The sequence below is a fragment of the Oryctolagus cuniculus genome, chromosome 20, assembly GCF_964237555.1.
Source record: "Oryctolagus cuniculus chromosome 20, mOryCun1.1, whole genome shotgun sequence".
Lineage (NCBI taxonomy): Eukaryota > Metazoa > Chordata > Mammalia > Lagomorpha > Leporidae > Oryctolagus > Oryctolagus cuniculus.
In genome coordinates, this window is record NC_091451.1 from 27965156 (window position 1) to 27987804 (window position 22649).

Genomic DNA, 22649 nt, shown 5'->3' on the forward strand with positions numbered 1-22649 from the left:
GTTCATTCAGGAGCATGTTGTTCAGTCTGCATGAGTTTGCATATTTTCTAGAGTTTATTAAATTAATTTCCAGCTTCCTTCCATTGTCATCAGAAAACATATGTGATGCGATTCCAAGTTTTTGAATTTGCTTATACTTCCTTTATTGCCTAGCATATGGTCTGTCCTAGAGAAAGTTCCTTCACTGATGAAAAGAATGTATATTCTGTTGCTGTGGGAGTAAATTTTCTGTTGATATCAACTAGGTCCCTTGGTACATAATGTTGATTAGTTCTATTGTGTTGATTTTCTTTCCAGCTGATTTGTCTATTGATATAAGTAGGATGCTGAAGCCCCATTATTACTGTTTTGGAGTCTATGTGTACATTTAGATCTGTTAGCATTTGTTTTCAGTAGCCATGCACCCTGGAATTGAGTGCATACACACTTATTATAGTCACATCTTCTTATTGAATTTATCCCTTAATCATTACATAATGCCTTTCTTTGACTCTTTTAACAATTGACAACTTTTTTTTTTTGACAGGCAGAGTGGACAGTGAGAGAGAGAGACAGAGAGAAGGTCTTCCTTTTGCCATTGGTCCACCCTTCAATGGCCACCGCAGCCGGCGCGCTGCGGCCAGCACACCGCGCTGATCCGATGGCAGGAGCCAGGTACTTATCCTGGTCTCCCATGTGGGTGCAGGGCCCAAGCACTTGGGCCATCCTCCACTGCACTCCCTGGCCATAGCAGAGAGCTGGCCTGGAAGAGGGGCAACCGGGACAGAATCCGGCGCCCCGACCGGTACTAGAACCCGCTGTGCCGGCGCCACAAGGTGGAGGAATAGCCTAGTGAGCCATGGCGCCGGCCAACAATTAGTAGCTTTTGTATTAAAGTTTATTTTCCTGATATTAGGATGGGTACACTTGCTCATTTTTGGTTTCTGTTAGCATGCAATATCTTCTTCCATCCTTTCATTTTCAGTCTGTGTATATCTTTGTTGGTGAGGTGTGTGTCTTGTAGGCAGTAAATAGGTATGTCTTGTTTTTTAAATCTGTTCTACCAGTCTGTTTTTTTTTTTTAATTTAGGACATTTACATCCAAGATTATTATTGATAAATAATGACTTGGTCCTGTCATTTTCCCATAAATATTCCTATAGGATGTTTTCTGCCTTCACATTCATTCATAGTGATGGTTATCTTTCTACGCTTCTGTGTGGAGCATATCCTTAAGTGTCATTTGTAAGGCTAAAAGAGTGGTGACATATTCTTTCAATTTCTGTTTATTTCAGAAGGTTTTTATTTCACCTTCATTTATAAATCAGAGGTTTGCAAGATATAGTGTTCTAGGTTGACAGTTTTTTTTTTTTTTCTTTTAGGACTTGGACTATGTCCATTCTCTTGTAGTCTCTAGGATTTGTGATGTGAAATCAGCTAATTGGAATCCTCTGAAGATAATCTGACATTTCTTTTGTGCACATTCTAGAATTTTCTTTATGTTTTACTATTGAAAGTTTGACTGTAATATGTCATGGTTAATATCTTTTCTGTTCATTTTTATTAGAAGTTCTATGTGCTTCCTGTGCTTACATGTCCTTGTATTTCTCCAAATTAGGGTATTTTTTTCTGCTCTTATTTCACTGAATCTACAAATAATCCATTCTCTCTTTCAACATTGTCCAAAGCTCCTAACACACGTATATTTTTCAGCTGATAGTATCCCATATCTCTTGAGCACTATTTTCAGTTTTCTTAATTTTTTCTTTTTCGTCTTTTTTTTTTTTTTTTTTTTTTTTGGTCTTACTGAGATATTTCCCAGGATTTATCTTCTATTTTGGATAGTCTTTCTTATGCCTCACCAGATCTGTTGTGAGGGCATTCCACTGAATTTTCTATTTTGCATATTGAATTTATTGAATTCTTTTTTTAAGATTTATTTATTTATGAGGCCAGAGTGCTGTTTAGGACATCTGCCATTCTATGGGTCTGCTGTGTATCTCACTTCCCATGTTGGACCTTTCTCTCCCTTTTTTATTCTATCAGCTAGTATTTGCAGACACTATTCTTGTTTTGTGATCCCTTTGGTTCTTAGTCCTATCATTACCATCAATTGTGAACAGAAATTGATCACTGGGACTAGTGAGATGGCATTGGTACATGCCACCTCGATGGGATTGAATTGGAATCCCCTGGTATGTTTCTAACTCCACCGTTTGAGGCAAGTCAGCTTGAGCATGTCCCGAATTGCACATCTCTTCCCTCTCTTATTCCCACTCTTATATTTTACAGTGATCACTTTTCAGTTAAGTTTCAGCACTTAAGAAGAATTGTGTATTGATTACAGTATTCATCCAAAAGTATTAATTAGAACAAACAAAAAAAATACTAAGAGGGATAACATATTAAGTTGCTCATCAACAGTCAGGGTGAGGGCTGATCAAGTCACCGTTTATCCTAGTGTTCATTTCACTTTAACAGGTTTCCTTTTTGGTGCTCAGTTAGTTGTCACCTATCAAGGAGAACAAGCACTCTGGCCTCATAATCAGCCCTTAAGGCATGCGGATCCGGCTGAAATGCCCATGAGAGTATTTCAGGCATGGAAAGCCAAGACACTCTGGGGGAAAAAAAAAAAAACCTAAATGAAAGATCTCCACGGGTGAGATCCCAGTGGAAAGAACGGGTCATCAAAGAAGGAGGTACCTTTCTCTGAAGGGAGGAGAGAACTTCCACTTTGACCATGGCCTTGTCTAAATATGATCAGAGTCGGTGAACTCAGGGGGCTTCCATAGCCTTGGCAGCTCATGACAAGAGCCTAGGGTGATTACTGAGGCCATAAACTAGAGTGTCAATTTGTTAAGTCAACAACAGGAGTCACTGTGCACTTACTCCTCATGTAGGATCTCTGTCCTTAGTGTGCTGTACATTGAGATTTAATGCTATAACTAGTACTCAAACAGTATTTTTCACTTTATGTTTCTGTGTGGGAGCAAACTGTTGAAATCTTTACTTAATGTATGCTAAACTGATCTTCTGTATATAAAGAGAATTGAAAATGAATCTTGATGTGAATGGAAGGGGACAGGGAGTGGATAAGGGGAGGGTTGCGGGTTGGAGGGACGTTATGGGGGGGAAGCCATTATAATCCATATTCTGTACTTTGGAAATTTATATTCATTAATTAAAAGTTAAAAAAATTGTTTATTTATTTGAAAGTCAGAGTTACACACACACACAAGCACACACACAGAGAGAGAGAGAGAGAGAGAGAGAGAGGTCTTCCATCTGATGGTTCACTCCCCAATTGACTGCAACGGCTAGAACTGCACAGATCTGAAGCCAGGAGCCAGGAGCTTTTGCCAGGTCTCCCATGTGGGTGCAGGGGCTCAAGGACTTGGGCCATGTTCTACTGCTTTCCCAGGCCATGGCAGAGAGCTGGATTGGAAGTGGAGCAGCCGGGTCTCAAACCAGCGCCCATATAGGATATAGGATGCCGGAATTGCAGACTAAGGCATCAACCTGCTGCGCCACAGCACCGGCCCCAAATTCTTCATTTCTAATATTTCCATTTGACTTCTCTTCAATATCTCTATCTCCCAGCAAAATTTTCCATGAACATTGTGTGTAGATTTCTTTATCTCATGTATTTACTTCTTAGCCTTTGAGTAATCTTATGATCATGCTTTTGGATTCCTTTTCAGGCATTCCATTAATCTCTTTATCTTCATATTCTAATATTGACATGTTTTCTGTTACTTTTGGAGAGTTATATTGTTTTCTCCTCTGATGGCTTTTATCTTTGAAGTATGCCTTTGTGGATCAGTGGAGCGTCTGCTCCTTCAGTGGATATCTAGAGGTGGGTGCTGGGTGCGACTAGGGAGCTTCTGTCAGTTCTCAAGGGTGGGTCAAGAGTCCAGGGTGATATCCAAGTTGGACATGGTAGATCTCCTCTGTTGTGAGCAGAGGTAATGGTATGATCACATCAGCTGGTGTGAATACTGCCTTAATTCCTCTCTGCCATTGTGCTCAGTGACTGGGGTAAGCTCACAGTGGTTATACACCCATGCGGGTGCATGAACCTCACAAAAGGTCTGTGTAATCCTCAGTGTGAGCATGGATCTCACTGCAATGTCCAACCACATTCACTCGGGGAACTCTGAGCCTCTGAAGCCAGACACAATGATTGCCCAGAGACCCAGCTACACCCTATGCCCTATCATGCACAGAATTCTCACAGTTACAGCATACAAGGATCCTCCAGTTACAGGGTTCAGGGGACCCTCTCTTTGTCCTGTCTAGGGAGAGAGCAGAGGCATTCCCATAGCCATCTGCCTGTTGGTGCTCCATTTTGTCAGTTTGAGTCTTGGTGTCTGTGATAGAGCGCAAGGGGTGGAGAGAGTCAGAATCCTAATCGAGATCCCTGTCCCCTGCCAACCCTTAAATTCAATGCAAACTATGGATCTACCCCCCCCAATAAAACCCCCAGTTGAGCATGCCTGTGTGCCGACACAGCCTCTGCACAGGTTATTAAGATGGCACTTTCTCCCAGCTAGTCAAAATGTGCCCTAGTGGGGGAATGGGGAGAAAGAAATGTTCTCTCCCTTCAGAGTGTTAGGTGAGCACCCTGTCCCCTGCCAGTGCTTCAGGCTGGACTCAAAGTCATTGTGGTCTGTAAAGTTCTCCCTCAGGTAATATCGCCAATGACATGGGCTTCTGCAGACTTCTTTCCGTTCACTCCAATATGGCATCCCTCCTAGTTCCTAGCTACAGATGTTGCCAATAGTGTCCCCGCTCTCTGCTGCGTGTTTGTACTGTCCATGCTTACCCTTGCCATCTATCTTCTTTCTCCATAATTTCCACTTCAAATTCCCCTGGGAATGCACTTCCTCCACTTTTCTTCTATTGTCTTCACATGGTCAAAATCAGCACGGCTTTTCTCTATTCAGCCATGTTGGATCTTCTACTTAAAAAATTCCTAAATATTTATCAGTTGGCTTTTGTGATCTATAAGCTTTCAGCATCTGTACATCACCTGTAACAGAATCTATACTTAATTAATAAATTCATTTAAACAAAATACACATCATTCATACCAAGGTGAGTTACCCAAACTGACCAGAAGTTTAAGAGCTTCAGAATGCACATACACACATACATGTACACACATATACACACAGATCTACTTTCCCTCTTACACATAACACAAAACCACAACTTGCTTACAAAGAAGGTGGTGTCGTTTCATATAACACTGACAAAATCCTTAACTCTCTGTCCTTGGGAATGTGAATGTCTACAGCAGGACCCCTGCTGCCTTTACAGCAACACAAATATTTTCTCCAATGAAAAGATGTTTGAGGGAGCAGTAATTAGACTTGACAGGAGTTTAATGTATTGAAGACCTAACATTGATTTGATTTTATGTTTGCATTCATGATATAGGCTTGTACTTGATTTCCCTAACTGGGTCTGACACCTTTATTGGAATACTTGCAAAATAGAAAGGAATGGCTTACATGAAATATGACAGCATGGTTTGGACCAGATGGAGGCTTTCTGAGATGATATGATATGACTTCTGAGGAGCTGATAATTGCTAGACTCAATATGCCCATTAACTGAAGGGGAAACCATTGCACTCTTGAGATGAGCTGATCTGACCCCATGTACTATCTTGCTTTCTTCATTCATGACAGGTTTCAGGCTATGTGGTTTACAGAGAGCTTTCTTGTTATCTCAAACCATGTGCTAACATAAGCTAGAAAAAAATGAGTGAGGGAATCATTGATGAGAGGTAATAGTAGTGCCACAGAGATTATTATGACTGAAAGAAAAAATGATAGAGGCTGGTGTAAATATTACATTCTCTATCTTTGTGAACTTATTATAAACACAAAGAAAATAATCAAATTTAACCCAATAATTGTCTCCCCTTCTCTGTTTTGACATAGAAAGCTCATAATCAAGGGTTTTAGATGAATATCTTTTTATACATTGCCCATTATTTTGGTTAATTACTTGTATTGTCTGAGTTAATTGACTTTGGATTTCTATAACCTCAGGACATCCTAAATGATATAAGAATCAACCATTACATTTTGATTAGAGAAGATTTATTATAAGAAGTAATTCTTGAGTTTTTTTTTTAAATGTTTCTTTATTTATTTTGAAAGTCAGAGTTAGTGAGATGGAGACAGTAGATCTTCCATCTAGTGGTTCAGTCCCCAGATGGCAGCAACCAAGGACCAGAAGCTTCATCGAAGTCTCTTGCATGGGTGCAGGGGCCCAAACACGTGGGCCATCTTCCACTGCTTTTCCCAGGCCATTAGCAGGGAACTGGATGAGAAGTGGAGCACCTGGGAGACATGAACCAGCACCCATATGGAAGGCCAATGATGCAAGCAGTAGCTTTACTTGCTATGCCATGACACCAAACCCAAGAAAAGGGCTTTTAAATAAATATATGTGAGTATATTGGATTTGGAAGAGGTTTCTTAAAGTAAGAAGACTGCAGGCTATACTTTTATAATTTGAGGGAAATCTATGGCAGTAAGGGTAGATTTTTCCTAGAGGCCTTGGTTGGAGATGTAGTGGTTGTGGTTCCTTTGTCAATTTATAGCCCACGTAGTACTAAACTGTCCAAAATTTATTCCTAGAAGTTCTTATCTCCCAGTAAGTACCCTTCACAGGGTCATCTATTTTAGCAAGTCACTTCTTGGTTGCTAACAATTATAATTCCTTTAATATCATCTAGGAAAATATCTAACCTTTATAGACCCCTGAAACTTTCTCTAAGATACGATATAGAACAAAATTCTTATACTGGATGTATCCAAATAATCAGAAAGACTTGTTTAAAATGTAGGTCCCTCTTAGAATCCACCCGTGGGTGAAGATAGAGAACTCATTATTTTAACAAGCAATACAGATAATTCTTAATCTTCTAGCTATATTTTCAACCACATTTTGCAGTTCTCATCCTGGAGAACTTTTTGCTTGTACCATTTTCCTTTTACATCTTATTCCGATGTGATTATCTTTCTCACTGTTAAATCTATACACAGGCATCCTCTCTTTTTTTCTTAGATATAAGTATAGGTTATTGTCTAGGAGGGAAGGAAATTTCTAGAATGTCTACATGCAACTCAGGACCATGAAAATTCAGCAATAGAAGTTAAAAATGAAGCAAGCCGTAGCACTGTTAGTCTATATTTAGAACTCAGGAGTCTAATATATGTATGCATATATAAGTAGTAGAAATTTATATAACAGCTACTTGGATGCATGTGGGTCATGTTTTTGCTCCATGGTATTTTTATTTAGATCCTATGAATACAATGCAAACGCCCATATTGATATTTATATATAGAAGGACATTTTATTTTTTCATGTTACAGGATTTAATTATGTGTACTAACTCACTGGAGATAACTCACTGTTTTTATTTGTAGAAGAAAGCAAGCATCTTCCCAAGTAGAGATCAAGCCCTTTGCAGTGACATTTTTTCTTGGTCTTCAGATAGGGTGACAGGGTTTTCTCAACTACATGGAATAAGGGAGATTTTGTGTATGTAATATTTCATATTCATACGTTTCAAAGCTATTACTGAGGCTGGAGTGTGAGAAGTTGGTGCCATACAAAAGAAATAAAGTAGTTATTAAGGGTGCAGCAGCATGGACCATTGTGTTTTGGATGAAGTATTCTCAGAAGATAAAAGCTGTTGGGAATGGTATTATTGGAGGGAATACAAGCAATTTAGTAAAGGAAATCTCAAGTTTCTATCATCTGTCCATAAGATTTTTTCCCTTGCTGGGTTTCTCAGGGAGTGGGGGGTGGGGGGATAGAGCTCACAGTGGAAAGAACAATTTAGGATCAAGTAGACCTGAAGTCCTTATTCCCCTTTATATGATAGGTGACATTTGATCAGTTATTGAATCCCTCTTAATCTCTAGTTCCATACCTATAAAAGAAACATATGTAAATTACACAGATGGTCAAAAATTAAATGAGCTGAAGTTTATGTCAAGGAAGAAAATCATTAATATGTGAGTACTTTTTAATATAATTATACTGATAAACTTACAAATTTGAAACAAACTTTAAATCCTGAGATAAACCCTTCCTCTTGATCATTGTGCATCATGCTTTCTTTATATTGTTGGATATTGTTTAGTAATGTTTTGTTAAGGATTTTTTTCATCTATGTTTATAAACAATATCACTTTGTGATTTTTCAGATGGACATCTGAGGACTCCTTTTTCTGATTGCAAGTCACATTTACTGGATACTTAATGGATACTAAGCTGATCTTCTGTATATTAAGATAATCGAAAATGAATCTTGATGTGAATGGAAGGGGAGAGGGAGTGGGAAAGGGGAGGGTTATGGGTGGGAGGGACGGTATGGGGGGGAAGCCATTGTAATCCATAAGTCGTACTTTGGAAATTTATATGCATTAAATAAAAGTTTAAAAAAAAATCTAGTAATTTTTGGTGAAAGTCAAATACTAGATAGTTCACTGTAGAATTAACTGTTTTGCTTTTCTCAGTGTTGCTGTATTGTTTGTTTTAGTAGATAATTAAATATTCTGGTCACAAAATATGAAATCTGTCTCTTCTGTGATGCATATTCACTTATATCTCTGTCTCCATTTTTTTCCTTTTAACTTTGATCCCTTGGGTCTACTACATACCTGTATAGTTGAACAATCACCCAATGATTTAGACATAAAGCTATGCTCTGACATGAAAATCCAGTAAATCCTTTACCCTCTGCCTACTGAACTGTGGATTGAGGAATGAGTTGAAAAATACAGGAAATTTTCAAGTTTTTCCAAGGCTTCATTTTTCACTGGGTTTTTTGAGTAACTATATAGATACATAGTTTAGGAGTTTTATCTCAGGCTTTCTTTTACTCACTTCTGAACTCCTGTTCTTCAATTTATCATTTCTGTGCTGTGGTCCTTGAACCAAACTATTGCTTCTGGCCAAAGAAGCTCTAGGGTTCAATCCTTGATGTGGAGAGCATGGGAACAATTCAGTGTGGAAAAGCTATGAATTCACTTTAAATTTTAGTAGAAGCTTTTCATGAATAAACATTCCCAAGTTGCCTATTGCTTTTGTTATTTTCAATTCTTGATATAATCATTTTGAATACATTCATTAAACTTTATGCTTGTTTTCTGTTTTAGGGAATCACCTGGCATCTTCATGATACTATTGCCAGAAGTAGAGTTCTTGTTTTGGGGGTTTAATTTTTTATATGAGCTTTAACATATCTAATTTAGAACCTCTAGCAATTATTTATGTCAGGTGAATAATAGAGACAGTAATATGAATTCCCTTAATCCTAATATGAAATATTTATTTAATATGAATATAGTTAAAAAGGATAGCTTTCAGAAAGCAATGGATGCATGATAACATTGCCACTTTTAATATAATAATGGTAAGTTGTTATCTGAAAACCATTGGAAGGCCAGCCTTGTGGCTCAGTGCATTGAAATGCCACTTAGGATGCCAGAATCCCAAATCAGAGTGCTGGTTTCAATCCTGGTTGCTCTGCTACTGACCCAGCTTCTTGCTAATGCACCTGGGAAGGTGATGGAAGATGGCCCAAGTACCTGGGCCCCTACTACTCATGTGGAAGAGGAGGATGGAGTTTCTGTCTCCTGCTTTCAGCCTAGCCCAGTCCTGGCTGTTCTAGTCTTTTGGAGAGTGAAGAGTTCTTTGTCTATATTTATCTCTTTTTCTCTGCCTTTCAAATAAACAAAATACTGTTTTAACCCCTTGAATTTTTGAATGAGAAGGAAGAAAAATTAAGGTTACTGCCATATAAATTTAAAAGTCATATTGACTTAACTTCAAAGTTATTTTAAGAGGTTCAGTAGCAAAAATCCTAGATTTATTTCCTATCATTTTATACATGATTTTCCCTGACAAATTCTGTAAATTTGTGGTGTAGAACTTAGTCATATTATGTTTACTATTATGTTTTGTTTGAGAAAGAAATTGTGCTAAGTTTCAATACACCTTCACTAGTATAAGCAACGCTTAGTAAGACTTAGTTTCAGAAGCTGCTGAGTTTCTCAAACATCTATTTAGTAATAAAATGCTGATAATTTGATGGGATACCAAGCATATTATGGTTGAGGAGTCCTTAAGGACAATTTAGTTATACAAGTGAATTTAGAATATTTAAGTCAGACATGCTAATCAAAGAAGTATAATTTGGATTTGTGAATGAACAAAAGTCTTTACAGATTTAAAGCAATTGAAGAAGGAAGCTCCTATTATTGCCTGAAGTAACTACTAAGAAAACTTCTATTTTCAAAATGAACATAACTTATATCACTCTTAATAAAGAGTTGTTAATCACTAAAAACTTTTGAAAAAATAGTTGGTTATGGCAAATATTTATTCCATTTATTAGAAAACTCTAAATATGGGCTGGCGCCGTGGCTCACTTGGTTAATCCTCTGCCTGTGGTGCCAGCATCTCATATGGGCACTGGGTTCTAGTCCCGGTTGCTCCTCTTCCAGTCCAGCTCTCTGCTGTGGCCCAGGAGGGCAGTGGAGGATGGCCCAAGTGCTTGGGCCCCTGTACCCTCATGGGAGACCAAGAGAAGGCACCTGGCTCCTGGCTTCGGATTGGTGCAGCGCCAGCCGTTGCGGCCATTAGGGGAGTGAACCAATGGAAGGAAGACCTTCCTCTCCGTCTCTCTCTCTCACTGTATATAACTCTACCTGCCAAATTAAATAAATAAATAAATTGATTTTGAAATCAAGCACAAAGTACAATGAGAAAAATGGGGGAGGGTAGGAGAGCAAAAGTAAGCAGGAGAGAGAGTGGGAGAGGGGGAATGACCACTGTGTAGAGAGGAAGAAAATGAGGGATATATGAAAAGAGGTATTTTTCTTTGAAATTTGTGTCTTGTAAGTATAGCATAATAAAAGTTTCTTTATCCTTATGAAAAGTCTGTTAAAAGTAATACTTTCCAAAGGATGGTATTTCTTCTTTTGCAGAATTCTATTTTTATATTAACTCAACCATATAAAATAAGAAGAAGAGAAGAGAATTCTGAAAAAATAATGCAAAGTCGAGTTTTGCCTTGTTCATCTGAATATAATTAAAAATTTTTAGAATTGGTTCATTTTCTATCAACTTCTATTATTTTTCCATTTCTGTACTTGCTTTCTGCATGATATTCCTACAACAGACTTTTCAGCATAATTTTCTCAAAATTCATTTATTTATTTTGAAAGTCAGAGTTACAGAGAGAAAGAGAAAGAGAGAGATTGATCTTTCAATCGCTGGTTCATTCCCAAGGTGGCCACAACAGCCAGGAGCCAGGAACTTCAGGTAGGTAGTAGGAGTCCAAACACTTGGGCCATCCTCTGCTGGTTTTCCCAGGCCATTAGCAGGTAACTGAGTTGAAAATGGAGCAACCAGGACTCAAACTGGTGCCCATATGGGATGCCAGTATCACGGGTGATGACTTTGCTCGCTACTCTAAAACACCAGCCCCTAGCATAATTTTGTACATTGGCTATACTGTACCTATAATGGTCTCTAATAAATGTTGTCTAAGTGAAAGATTTATTGATAAAGATTTTTATGATTTTGTGAAATTTGAGGTTTATTATACTGATTTTCATCTTTTTTGTTTTCCCACTTCCAAAGTTAATGGTTTTTTTTTTTTTGTTGTTGTTGTTGTTATAACATTGTAAATATGTTGATTCTACTGGTGGAACTTAAGGCTGGAAATTTGAGAAACATAATTTATCTACATGTAGTAATTAATCAAAATAAATTCAACTTGGCTGAACTTTTTGTTTGCTTCACTCAAGAAGCAAATAATTAATTCTGAAAGCAAAATAAATGGATTTGCATTCTGTCATTTAGGCTGTTTGTTGAGGTTAATATTTGAAAGTAATCATGAAACTATTTTTAGGAAAACAGATTTCTGCATCAACCTGAACCATAAACAGGAATATCTATTTTCAATTTAGTTGCACTTTTCATAAAGGTAGTATTTGATAAAGCCAAAGGAAAGGCAGATTTAAGAAAATGAGGAGGTTTTTATTTCAGCTCATTTTCTCCAGTGAAATTGGGCTTTAGAAACTTGAAAATAACACTGAATATTTTTCTCTATGTTTCAAATGTTATGAAAATGAACCTCTTTTTTTAACTCTTATATTGAATGACTCATTGTTCCCTCTTGAATCTGGAACTTGATGAGATGTACAGTTAGGAAACATGCATTTGTAGTCATAAGGCAACAAAGGACAATTAGTAAATGAGATAAAAATGTGGTTTAGAAACCAGATCACTCAAGGTGCTCGTATATAAATCTTTTTTGTTTTTTGACAGGCAGAGTGGACAGTGAGAGAGAGACAGAGAGAAAGGTCTTCCTTTGCCGTTGGTTCACCCTCCAATGGCCGCCGCGGCCAGCGCGCTGCGGCCGGCGCACCATGCTGATCCGATGGCAGGAGCCAGGTACTTCTCCTGGTCTCCCACGGGGTGCAGGGCCCAAGCACCTGGGCCATCCTCCACTGCACTCCCTGGCCACAGCAGAGGGCTGGCCTGGAAGAGGGGCAACCTGGACAGAATCTGGCGCCCCGACTGGGACTAGAACCCGGTGTGCCGGCGCCGGAAGGCGGAGGATTAGCCTAGTGAGCTGTGGCGCCGGCCGTATATTAATCTTGAGAAGGTATAATTTTCCTCCTAAGTACACATTAAGGAATATCTATAAACCTGGTATCATATCCGTGTTGAGTTTCCTTTAGGGTATAAAAGATGGTTTATTTAGATGTTAAGACTTACATATTTGCCTTGTCTTGTCTCTCATCATATCTTAAAAGGATTTGAAGTTGTATGGGTAAGGTTGGAATTTTAAATATATGTAAGTTTGAAACATTTACAATACCCCAGAAGGATATTACAATTTCTGGGACCCACCTGGTTATTAACATGTAAATCACTGCCTTAATTAGAATATAACCTAATGAAACATTTTTCAATGCATATTCCTAAGTGTTTTGGGGATAATTAAAATTATCTATTAGATTTAAGTTTTGGTTTTCCATTGCCTAGGGAGGAACTTTTAAAAGCAGCCTTTTGCACTCTGTTTTCTGCAAAAGCTAAAAAAGAGAAATAGATTTGGGAGATATGATAAAATGTTCTAAATGTTTAACCTATAAAAACAAACCAAGACTATTGATGATTTTGTCTGTGATATTGAAAACTAGATTGAATTGAACCATGTTTTAATATTTGACAGAGTAATGACCAAACACAAAAGAGAGATTTCTTTTTTAAAGTTCCTAGTTACAAATCTGATGATTTCATTTACTTTTAAACTGCCTTTAATTACTAGTTGGAAGCAAATTCTACCCCTGAGAATTTATTGTCTTTCGTATTCCCTGGTCCTCACAAGGCTTTAGCTCCTTACCAGCCGTGCTAACAAACACATAGATTTCCTGGGCTTGTTTTGATGTTTCTTTCTAACTTCACCTGGCTTAGCCATACTCATCTAGGGACAGAAAACTCTGAAACAATAGGGATATCTTAATTTCTTTCCCATGTGTGGTAATACTTACTGATTGAGTACTTACTTGGGTCAAGCACTGAGCTAAAGACTCTGTAAGCTCTACCTCGTTTAATCTTCATAACTTCCCCATGAAGCATCTTAGTTGCTACAGATGAAGAAAATGAGGGCTGGGGTATTCTCTAGAAAATCAGATGGCAGTGACAAAGTCAAGACCCAAATTTAGGTATATGTGTTTGGCACAGTGGTTAAGATTTTGATGTGGATATCTGTATCTACCCAATCAGAGTGCCTGGGTATGAATCTTGGTTCTCTATCTGATTCTAGCTTCCTACTAATATGTACCCTTGGAGGCAACGGGTGAGGATTCAAGTACATGGAGTCCCTGCCACCCATGTGGGAGATCCAGATTGAGTTCATGGTGCCTGGCTTCAACTTGAACTAGTCTTGGATATTATGGGCATTTAGGGAGTAGGCCAGTGGATGGAAATTGTCTGTCTTTATCTGTGTCTCTGCCTTTCAAACAAATATTTTTATAAAAAGATTCCAATTTCTGAACACCAACCTAAAGTTGTTAACTTCTGCTCCTGATCACTTCCAACACTGACATCACAACATGAAATGAATTCTTCCATTCCATATGAAAATGAAAATTTTAATACATTCTACTCATGACATTTCAGAATGTCTTACTCCAGTTACACACTCTCCCGTCATCCAGACACATCTACTCACTTTATCACCAGATTTTTGTCTCTGTCATTTGGTGAATCATCTTCCTCTTCCCTACAACGTCCTTCACATCAAAGCCCCAACTTCTGGTTCAGAAGCTCTCTGCAGAATAGTTTACTCCAGGCTTTTCCCCGCAGAGTATCCATTTTCTTAAGGCTGCCCAGTCTGACATTGCCTTTCTTTGCTTCTTATCCTTAGGCTCTTTTATGCCTCGAGACTAAAGATCAAAGCTAGAAATGTTCCTTGCTCTTCCTCGGTCAGGTTTCTGTTCAGCCTGTGTAAGAGTTTTGGAAGAAGACATCTACTGTTGCTTAAAGATATTTGAGGTGACTGATGTAAACAAAGAGGAAGAATGTTTTGAAATATTATGCAATTAAACTTAGTGAGTAATTATTCCATCACAGAATTTTAATACTAAAGAAGTGGCAAAAAGTACATAATCTTAGTGTATTATTTCATCAAGTGTGGGGAGCAACTCGGACTATACTGTTACTGGAATTAAGACTTATTCTATGCATCTGCTCTCCCACAATATGGCGCTGGGAGAGAAGAAAGAGGCTTCTACACAGCTGCCTCCAGTTCAACCAAGGAACTGTAGGACTTGCTCCTGATTGGAGGAGAGCAGCGTACTCGGCGTGTGGGCAGCCGAGTTAGGATTGGCGGAGGAGGACTATAAAGGAGGAGAGAGACGGCATGCACCAGGAACACCTATGGGGAACATCTAAGGGGAACATCTAGTTGAAGGAACACCTGTGCAGCCCCCAGAGAGCCGGCCGGCGGTGTGCCGCTCCCCTGCGGAAGTGGGGAATGTGGCCAGGGGGAACTGCCCTTCCACGGAGGTGGAAGGGATAGTAGCCAACCCGGGAAGAACCAGCAGCAAACCCGGGGAGGGCCGAGCAGACGAAAGAACAGCGCAGGGTCCTGTGTTGCTCCTCCACGAAGAGGGGGAGCGACAATCAAGGATGACTTGGGAGTACAGAGATGGTAACTAACTTTTCTAAGATTTCTTGAATGATTATTGGAAATTTCGGTTCAGCCTTGTAGATGCAGTATCATTTCCATTGTAACACAATACTTGTTATGTTGCCACTAATACTACACCCCTTCTTCCATTCATTCAATCTGTGACTATAATTAGGACATGTATATCAAGGATGTGCTAGGTGCATATTATATATATTAGGAGCTTCTGTCAGCTACAGATAAATATAATGTGGTCTTTGTTCTTAACAACCTGGCAATCACCTTTTATGTTTTTGTTTTTCACATTCATACATGTAACTGTATTGCAGGTATTAACATGTTAATTCACTGTGTTGACTAATAAGCAAATTCATGCGTATGATATTAAACTAAAGTGCTTACTTTGCATAGCACAACTTTCATGATTAAATAATTATTCATCTTGTCCATGAAGGACAAGAGAAAGGGGAAGTTAAAGGGAGACTTAGAGGTTCCTGGGCTAGAGGCACACAGCAGAGGCCCTAAAAGGAGATGTTTTTAGTCTAAGAGCTTGAATGGAAAAGGGCCTTATCTCCAACTGATCATCATGAACATGAGAGAAACCGAAATCCAGAAGAGTGTGGCTGAAAGAGGAAGAAATGAGGCCATCGTTCAGGTCGGTACTAGAAGTCTTTAAAAAGTTCATGGAAAATGCTTATAAAAAATGCATTTTTTTTCATGTGAAATAAACTTATTTAATTCTCTTTTCACCAACTTTTTGATGTACCCTCATGAAGATTTCAGGACTTGAGTGCAAGGGGTGGCATCCTAGGGTGCCATTTTTATAGTGATTTATTTCAGTCCTCCTACTTTCCATGAATACCCCTGTGTCTAAATAAGCAATTATCCTTGTCATGTACTGTGGGGAGCAACTCGGACTAGACTAAGTTACTGGAATTAAGACTTATTCTATGCATCTGCTCTCCCACAATATGGCGCTGGGAGAGGAGAAAACAGCTTCTACACAGCTGCCTCCAGTTCAACCAATAAACTGTAGGACCTGCTCCTGATTGGAGGAGAGCAGCGTACTCGGCATGTGGGTAGCAGAGTTGGGATTGGTGGAAGAGGACTATAAAGGAGGAGAGAGACAACATGCACCAGGAACATCTGAGGGAACATCTATCTGAAGGAACACCTGTGCAGCCCCCGAGAGAGCCGGCCGGCGGTGTGCCGCTCCCCCGCGGAAGTGGGGAAAGTGGCAGGGGGAACCGCCCTTCCACGGAGGTGGAAGGGACGGTAGCCAACCCGGGAAGAACCAGCAGTAAACCCGGGGAGGGCTGAGCAGACAAAAGAACAGCTCAGGGTCCTGTGTCGTTCCTCCACGGAGATGGGGAGCGACATAATGGTGCCGTGACTCGGATATGAAGCCTAGGCAGGGTTTAGTGTCGTTCCTCCACGAAGACGGGGAGCGACAATGTACAATAATATTTTGGGAGAACTTTATCTTCTACATTCATGCTGAGTCTCTTTACCCTTCCTTTAGATCCCCAACTAACAATGACTTGGAACAAACTGTTGCTTGCATTACATTTCCTTAAATTTTTCTGGATGCCTTATGCCTCCTTTTGTTACAGTTTGAGCTGCTCTCCTTTCAACCAATACATGATCAAAGAAGAGAAAAAACATTCAGAATTTTTTCTGCCGTGACTCCCACTGCTCTCAAATTTCATATGCTACTCTTAACCCACATGGCAAAGAGAAACCCACAGCCTGTTCCTCAGGCTTTGTTAAATTTTTTGATATAGTATTAGACTAGTAACACTGCTTTCTTTTAGTTTTGTCAGTTATGCCATGTATATTAAGATTTTTATGATCCTGTTTTATAGAAATTCAAGGTTTTACCTGACCTAGAAATTCTAATCTATCTGTGGTTCCAGAGTATTAAAAATTGGATAAAAAAAAATCAAGGCTCTGCTATCCCACAGAATGAATGGATACAATACAGAAAACAGCAGATTTATGTCTCAAGGCCTGTGAGATGTAATTTTATTATTTATTTATTTAGGAAGTAGAGTTACTGACAGAGAGATGGAGAGATAGAAAGATCTTTCATCTGCTAGTTCATTCCCCAAACGGCTCCAGTGGCCCGAGCTGGGCTAATCTGAAGCCAGGAACCAGGAGCTTCTTCTGGGTTTCCCACATGGGTGCAGGGGCCCAAGCACCTGGGCTATTTTCCACTGCTTTCCCAGGCCATAAGCAGAGAGATTAGAAGAGGAGCAGCCAGGATGCCAACTGGCACACATATTGGATTCTGGCACCACAGGTGGAAGCTTAGCTTACTACACCACAGCACCAGCCCGAATATTATTTTATTTTTATAAACTCTGATAGAGCTTTTCAAAGAACTCTCTCACCTGGGACAGTTAAATAGTTAACCTGAACTGAGGGAAATACAAAAACAAAAACACTGGTCTGATTTACATTGTCCTTTAAGGGAAGAGTACAAAATGGCAGATACTAAGAGACTAGGACTGATTTAATTAAAAGTTAATAAAGCAAAGCAAATTTAATAATTTCTCATGTTTTATATGTATGTAGTATTGGGGATTCTCTGTTCTTATCTGAGTCAATAAAACTCTAAATTCTTTTTTTAAACTTTTATTTAATGAATATAAATTTCCAAAGTACAGCTTATGGATTACAATGGCTTTCCCCCAATAACTTCCTTCCCACCCGCAACCCTCCCCTTTCCCGCTCCCTCTCCCCTTCTAAAACTCCAAATTCTAACACTACAGTAATTTACTTCCCATTCATGGTGCACAGGGTAATGAGGCTTTACACAGGGGTCTGGAAGCATGGCCCTCCCATTGTCTTGTGGCTACACCATCCTTGGTTATATGACCTCATGGGCCACAACAACAAAGTAAAACTGGAGAATTGCACATTGTTATTCACTGTCTCAGTTAAATTTGGAGAACTGCATATATGTTTTTCACTGTCTCACATTCTGTTAGCTGTAAATATTCCTATGAGCACAATAACCATATGGGGTCAGGGTAGTTTAATCCTCCAGTGAGCACAGGAGAGGATAACCAGATTCCATGGAAGTCGCTAGTAGTGCTGCGAGAAGCACAAGCAGCATTTTTTCTACTCCGAAAGGATCTACCCATTAGGACAAGTTCACCTGAAAGGATATTACCAACATAATACAGTTTAGGGTTGTCAAGTATCACAGAGAAAGTATGTTGGAGGAGAAGTTGTAGAAGGAAGTTACTTGCAACATTGATTAGGAAAATCATACTCTGTCAGTGTAGCAGGTAGTTGGGTTAAGGAACAAGACGGATACTGATGGGCCTTGACATTTTCACTCATAAAATTTCTTTTCTAGGGCCATCTTTGAAATTGGTGATGTTCACATTCAAGTTTTTCCTATTTTGTACTTAGGATGTCAGGCTTTGGGGGAGTCATGAGTCGCAATGCTCTACTGTGAACTTCTTTTGTTCTTGTTTTTTTTTTTTTTTTCCTGTGTTGTTAATGCATTGAAATAGTGTTCTGATGTAATACTTCATGCCTAAAGAAGTATCACTGCATCAAAATTCAGCATTTTGCTGTGAATTTGTGATTTTTCCAATTCCAAATGTTTTAGAGTCAGCCTCCTTAATGAGCCCAGTGCATAACAAATAAGTGCCAAGAAAGAATAATGCCCGCTCTTTAAGGGATAATCAGTTATATTTATTCACCATTCCTCATTCTGGCAGGAAGAAAGCTTTCCAAGAACACATAGATCCTTGTACATTTGCAGAGATCAATAGGTGCAATCATTTCCCATTTCCCTGGGAGTTAAATTTCCAGCAGTTCAGCCTCCTTCAGTGCTCCCCACACACAAGTACACACATAATATATGTATATATACACAGGATACACACACACACACACATATACACTCTGTACACATACACATATTGAGAGGGAGATAGAGAGAATGAGAGAGTGAGGAGAAAGGAGCTGCATCTGTTGATAAAACTAACCATTATTGGACTCGCATACCATTTCATGGATGAATTATAGAGTAACTCATAGATTTTCTTCCATAATCATAGACGTTTGATATAAAGTCAACTACAATTTTCAAGTTTGACTGTGTTTCTTCAATTTGCATAAAAGATAAATCCAGAATAAAGAATGAAGGTCTATGAGGTTATATATCCAAGCAATGGTGTAGCCACAAGACAGAAGAGATGGTGGATGCCAAATGACCACAGTGACAAACGTGGCAGTGACATCTAATTGTCAGAAAGTCAATCAGTGAGATCCAAAGTAAACACAAAAAATTCAGATCAAGATCAACACATTATTGAATCATGACAAGTTGGTAGTGTGGCTTACAGAATTATTTATTTATCTATTTATTTATTTTTAAATATTTATTTTATTTATTAGAAAGATTTACAGAGAGAGGTAGAGACAGAGAGAGAGGTCTTCCATCTACTGGTTCACTCCCCAGATGGCCACAACGGCCGGACCTGTGCCGATCCAAAGCCAGGAGCCAGGAGCTTCATCTGGGTCTCCCACATGAGTGCAGGGGCCCAAGGATTTGGGCCATCTTCTGCTATCCCAGGCCACAGCAGAGAGCTGGATCAGAAGAGAAGCAGCTGGGACTAGAACCGGTGCCCATATGGGATGACGATGCTTCAGGCCAGGGTTTTAACCTGCTGCGCCACAGCACCAGCCCCCAGAATTATTTAAATGGAATATTGGTTCTATACTTCAATTAACTTCATAATGCTGTGTGGGCTTTATTCTTATTCTGGTTTTTCATGGTGTTGATATTTGGTGCCAGTTGTATGCTTCTGTGTTCACATTTGATGCTGTTGAGGATTTTGTTCAAGATTTTGCCATATCTGAACCAATCAATGTCTTTGATCATGATAATGTCAAGCCCTGTAAGTGTCTTGTTTGAAACAATAACTGTGGCAAAAGGAATGGAAGTACCTTGATTAGCCCTGGAATTGAAAGGTCAAATCATATGACTCCCAATCCAAAGAGGTTTCAGATAAATGTTGGCAAGAAAAGCCACAATATTCACCACAAAATGAAAGCAACAATATAAAACTGATGAAAGAGTAATTATGTTCATTTATCTTAGAGAAAATCTGTTCATTTTAATAGCTTCTTGTTTAATAAAACAAGATGCAATAATTTGCACTAATAATAATGGCAGCACATAGCAATGTAAAGTGAAATGATAATCTTTATATTCATTTTAGAAATATATTTTCTCACATCCCAGTGTTAAGTACAAGTTTAATAAGACAGGAATTATTAACTAATATTTTTTAAAGATTTATTTTTTATTTTACTTGAAAGTCAGAGTTACTCACAGAGAGAGGGGGAGGCAGAGAGAGAGAAAGAGAGAGAGAAGTCTTCCATCCACTGGTTCACTCCCCAGATGGCTGCAATGGCTGGAGCTGCAGTGATCTGAAGCCAGGAGCCAGGAGCTTTTCCCGAGTCTCCCACAAGGGTACAGGGGTCAAGGACTTGGGCCATCTTCTACTGCTTTCCCAGGCCCTAGCAGAGAGCTGGATTGGAAGTGGAGCAGCCGGTATTCAAACCCGTGCTCATATGGGATGCCAGCACTGCAGGCGGCAGCTTTACCCACTATTCCACAGCACTGGCCTCTTAACTGACCTTTTTTACACTTTTCAATTACATACTTTGTTTATGTGGGTGAGAAAATGTGCACAGTCTTTGAGAAGAGTCTTTAAAGGGAATAGCAATGCTGCATTTCAGAAAGTCAGCGTATTGGACTTATGTCAAAAGAACCAATACTAGGAAGCCAGGTGGGAGAGCTGCATTGATGGTGCATCAGGATTCTGGGTTTGCATATGGTCCTCAAATCACTGGAAAACAACTGTCTTAATGAAACAAAAGGCTCAATACATTCTTCCCTGGTGGCTTAATTCATTTTAGAGAAAGATATTACAAATCTTTTTGCTTTAGGTAATATGAGAGTACTTTAAAAGTTTATGGATTAACAGATAATTTTATCATGGTATCATACATTTTTGAAATCCATATTTAGTTTTTCCATAATACACATTTTCTGTGAACTTTATGAATAAACCTTGTTCAAGGCTAGGTTCGTGTGGCCTTGGGTTAATAATCCTTCAGACATATAAAGAGCACCAGAATGCCATGGGTAACAGAGGATATCTTCAGTTGTTTAATTTGTGGAGTTTAGTATCAAGAATATTCCCAAAACTATGGTCTGCATATAAGTAACTTATAGGGATGGTGTACTCAAGGCAGAACCTGAAAACTACACAAATGGTAACCTTCCTACACCTAAAGGGGCGGGGGGGAAGGTAGCAGCAGTTACTGTGTAGAGAAGACCCCCAATAGGAACATACACAACCCATTGTGAGCCCCTAGGGAGGGGCCCAGGAAAACCACATCCCAATCTCATTTTCTTCCCTTTTGGAGCTTTTTCTACTGCTCTGCATTTACTGATTTCAGCCAAAACTGGGAAGGGGACAAGTGGGTGAGTTTTTAGTACAGAGAGCAGGCTGAGAAGGGACTTAGCTTTCACTTTTCTGCCTGAGAAATGCCAGTTCAGTACTCAAGGCATTTTGTTTTATTGAAATGATCCTTACAATTATAAAATTAATAGAATATTTGGCTCAACAATAATGCGAATGTTACCTTATTTAAAACATTTTTTTTATTTAAAAAGCATATTATCAAAGAGAAAGAGGTAGACACACAAAGAGCCTTCATCTGCCGGTTGATTCCCCAAATGCCCACCCAGGACAGGTAGATCTCATCTGGGGCCAAAGCCAGCAGATAGGAATGCAATTCAAGTCTTCCACATGGGTGGCAGGAACCCAATTACTTGAGCCATCAAAGCTGCCTCCCAGGGAATGTATCAGCAGGACCTAGACCCAGGAATTGAACCAAGATACTCTGGTGTGGGATTCAGGCATCTTAACTGCTAGATATAGATTTATTCCAAATGCTGCCTTCATCTTGTTACTCTTTTTTGTTTTTTACATAGACAGTGAGAGAGAGAGAGACATACAGAAAGGTCTTCCTTCCATTGGTTCACCCCCCAAATGGCTGCTATGGCCGGAGATACGCCGATCTGAAGCCAGGAGCCACGTGCTTCCTCCTTGTCTCCCATGTGGGTGCAGGGGTCCAAGCACTTGGGCCATCCTCCACTGTCCTGGGCCACAGCAGAGAGCTGGCCTGGAAGAGGGGCAACCGGGACTGAAACCTGGTGTTCATATGGGATGCCGGCACCGCAGGCGGAGGATTGACCAAGTGCGCCACGGTGCTGGCCCCAAATCTTGTTACTCTTAATCAGTGTCTAAGATGTTCTACAGGACCCAGGAGTTTGTATGGGTCTTTTTGCTCTGTAGTGCAATTTCCAAAGAATCATAATCTTCAG